Below are 4,283 nucleotides of genomic sequence, written 5' to 3' on the forward strand. Positions count from 1 at the left end.
CCCAAGCGGGTCTTGAACCCACGGGCTCAGGCAATCCACTCACCTCAGCCTCCAAAGTGCGGGATTACAGGCTGAGCCACCGAGCCTGGCTTATGATCTCTTTCTTAAATCAATCTTTTCTTCTTTCACCTCTTTGTGTGTTCGCATTACTCAGATTCCTGGTTACCAGTGCGCACCTCTGGCACGCCAGCTCAGGCAGTGCTGCGCCCCTCCGCACCCTCTGCACCCTAGCAGAAAGTTTATCATGCATTACAAAAGTTACCCAAGTCACAAGACTCATGATTACATTGATACAAAAGTTATACAAATCACAGGACTTACGATTACATTGATATTATATTGTTCAAACCTATGATTACTAAGAAAGGAAGTTAATTGGGATTACATCTTTGGGCGTAGTCTGCAGGGACGTCAAGGATCCCTGAAGCTACCCACTGAGAGTGCTCTCCTCTAGGGGCTGTGGCAACATGGATGGACATTAGTGGGTCTCTGTATCAGTCTCACTCTGTTGCTCAGACTGGAGTGCAGTAGCACTCTCACGGCCAGCACAGCCTGGACCTGCTGGGCTCAGGCGATCATTTTGCCTCAGCCTTCCAAGTAACTGGAACTACAGGCGTGCACCACCACGCCCAACTAATTTTTTTCATTTATTATAGAACGAAGTCTCGCCAAATTGCCCATACTGGTCTCGAACCCCTGAACTCAAGCAATCCTCTCGCCTCCACCTCCCAAAGTGCAGGGATTACAGGCATTAGTCACCACTCCTGGCCTCAACTCTTACATGTTTATGTTCTGGTCCCAGGAACATTACCTCTACTCCCATTTTGCCACCTCTGGTGAAAAAGAATTTGAGTTCCCAGCAGGGGGTTGAACCAAGGGATTGGGGCTCTTTTGTTTATCTTTATGAACTCTCCTCAACATTGCCCCAGGCAATTGGTCAGCTTTTCTCATTGGAATCTTTTCTAATTTTTTGTTTAATTTCTCCTACCTGGGGTGAATATAGCAAAATGATTTGGGCCCTGTAATGTTGGGAAGCCAATAGAGACTTTCTTTACTCCACCCCATCTTCATCTAATGTTGTATTGAGAGCTTTGTTTTAATCCCATCCATTTCTATTTTATCTATCTATTAATCTATTGTTTGTCTATCTATCTATCTATTATCTATCGATCACTCTAGTCTGGGTCTCACTCCAGGCTGGAGTACAGTGGCTCAATCACAGCCTGACTTCCTGGGTTACAGGGAGTACCACTACACCCAGCTAATTTTTTTTTTTTTGAGTTGGAGTCTCACTCTGTTGCCCAGGCTGGAGTGCAATGGCACACTCACGGCCACCACAGCCTCGACCTACTGAGTTCAGATGATCCTTCTGCCTCAGCCTTCCTAGTAGCTCGATCTACAGGTATGCACCACCATGCCCAACTAGCACCCGGCTAATTTTTTAATTTCTTGTAGAGGCAAGGTCTCACTATGTTGCCCAGACTGGTCTTGAACTGTTGTGCTCAAACAATTGGCCTCCCAAAGTGCTGGGATTACAGGCATGAGCCACCAAGCCCAGCCTTATTTTTTCATTCCTTAATAACCATCTAAAGATTTTCACACTACTGAGATGAGTTACATAACTCTGCCCTTTCTTTTTATTTTTCTCTCTCTTAGTTTCATTCCTATCATTGTTTTCTTTATGCACCTTATTTCTTTATTTGCCTTATTTCTTATACCTAAACAACGTTTTAAAAATTCTCACATTTCTGGGATGAGTCTTTTCTCATTCTCTTGTTAATTACCCTAATGTAGCCAGGCTCAGTGGCTCAGCCTGTAATTCCAGCACTTTGGGAGGCTGAGGTGAGTGGATTGCCTGATCCTGCGGGTTCAAGACCCGCCTGGGCAACTTGACGAAACCTCATCTCCACAATAAATCCAAAATAAGCTAGGTGTGGTAGCATGTGCCTGTAGTTCCAGCTACTCGGAAGGCTGAAGCGGAAGGATCGCCAGAGCCCAGCAGGTCGAGGCTGCGGTGGCCGGGAGCAGCCACTGCACTCCAGTCTGGGTGACAGAGTGAGACTCCAACTCAAAAAAAAATTACCCTAAAGTTTTACTAGCATCTGTAAGAACCATGAGGGAAGCTGAGATAGTAAATTTGACAAGGCTTCTTGAACTACTGTTTGAGAACAAGAATAATAGTATCCCATGGGGTGCCCACATAGAAGGTGTCCCCTTAACCACAGCATTTACCATGACCTGGGTAACGGGCATATTCAGTGTGTGAATATCCCTGTCATCATAATCATAAGCCAGTCCCATGTGGTTTGCATGCAAAGCATATCAGCTGCTTCATCTGTAGTGCTCTACTTGGCATTTACAGGTATTGTCCTCCTTCTCAGGATAAACAGATCAGACAGTGGCTCTTTTCCCATCCACCAGGCTGGCCGTTTCCTCCTGTGTGTCTGGATCTCCTATAGCCATCTGTGATTGTCCGGTAGTGAGCTGTAGGTCCAGCATCAACCCAAACATGCCTGAACACATTGCAGCAAGTAAAACTAAAGATACAGCCTCTAGCTGGGCTCGGTGGCTCAGCCTGTAATCCCGCACCTTTGGGAGGCTGAGGTGAGTGGATTGCCTGAGTCCGCGGGTTCGAGACCCACCTGGGCAGCGAGACCTCATCTCTACAATAAATCAAACAATCAGCCAGGCGTGGTAGCGCACACCTGTAATTCCGGTTACTTGGAAGGCTGAGGCGGAAGGATCGCCGGAGCCCAGCAGGTCGAGGCTGCGGTGGCCGGGAGCGGCCACTGCACTCCAGTCTGGGCGACAGAGTGAGACTCTAACTCAAAAAAAAAAAAAAAAAGAGAAAATAAAATAAAATAAAGATACAGCCTCTAAATTAGCTACCCTCCCAATCCATTTTAGTAAAGATTCCTCAGGAAGCTGATGATACCAATTTTCACACTGGACAATTCCTCTGGTTTCAGTTGTTCCTTGGCCTAGTCCTTCCCCCACACTGAATATTTTTTGATAACTACGGGTCTAGGGGTATTTTCTTTTTGGCCCTGACATAATATTCCCTTTCGTGGGTAGTTTTGAGGCTGGTGATCTGAGCTCAGACCCACATCTGAGCTTGGTTCAGCCTCAAGGCCCAACCCAATACTCTCTTTTACTTTTATTTTACCTGCTATGGTAACAACAGCTAAGGGATTGAATATTTTGTTTTGGTTTGGTTTTTTTGAGTTGGAATCTTGCTCTGTCACCCAGGATGGAGTGCAGTGGTCACTCCCGGCCACCGCAGCCTCGACCTGCTGGGCTCCGGCCATCCTTCTGCCTCAGCCTTCCAAGTAGCTGGAACTACAGGTGCGCGCTACCACGACCGGCTAATTTTTGATTTATTGTAGAGATGAGGTCTCGCCAAGTTGCCCAGGCAGGTTTCGAACCCGCAGGCTCAGGCAATCCACTCACCTCAGCCTCCCAAGGCGCGGGATTATAGGCTGAGCCACCGAGCCCGGCTGAAAAACTTTCTTATATCTAATATTTTTAATTACATGTATTAACTACTGTTCTCTTAGTAACCCTAATTTCCAGTTGAAAGAACATAACAGGGAGTCAGTAGAGCCAAATAACAGCCATTTTAACACTGTCATTTTTTTTAGCAGTTCACTTTACCCTCTAATAACTAGCCAAGGCCGGGCACAGTGGCTCAAGCCTGTAATCCCAGCACTTTGGGAGGTCGAGATGAGAGGATTGCCTGAGCCTGGGGGTTCGAGCCTGGGCAACTTGATGAGACTTCATCTCTACATATATCACAAAAACTAGCTGGGCGTGAGGGCATGCATCTGTAGTTCCAGCTAGGAATGCTGAGGTGAAAGGATTGCCTAAGCCCAGCAGGTCGAGGCTGTGGTGGCCGTGAGCATGTCACTAAAAAAAATAATAAAATCAATCACTAGCCAGAATCTGTTTCTAAGAGGTAGCTATTGAAAATTGCTTTACAACCACCTCCACAACTTGTTTCATAAGCGAGTCAACCTAATCAGCTCTTCATGACCTTCATGACACCGACCCCATTGCCATGGCAGCAGTCATGTGACCGACCTACCTATCTGCTTGCTGTTCGTCACCTGACTTCAGTACCTGTGCACATCTGCCCTCTGTGAAGACATAGAGCAGACCCCTACCCAGTCACCTTAACAACCTTCTGCCATCAAAGGGAAAGGCTTTTGTTTGTTTGTTTGTTTTTTGAGTCGGAGTCTCACTCTGTCACCCAGACTGGAGTGCAGTGGCCGCTCCCAGCCACC

The sequence above is a fragment of the Carlito syrichta genome, unplaced genomic scaffold (genome assembly GCF_000164805.1).
Source record: "Carlito syrichta isolate Samal-C Ts95f unplaced genomic scaffold, Tarsius_syrichta-2.0.1 Scaffold314027, whole genome shotgun sequence".
Taxonomy (NCBI): domain Eukaryota; kingdom Metazoa; phylum Chordata; class Mammalia; order Primates; family Tarsiidae; genus Carlito; species Carlito syrichta.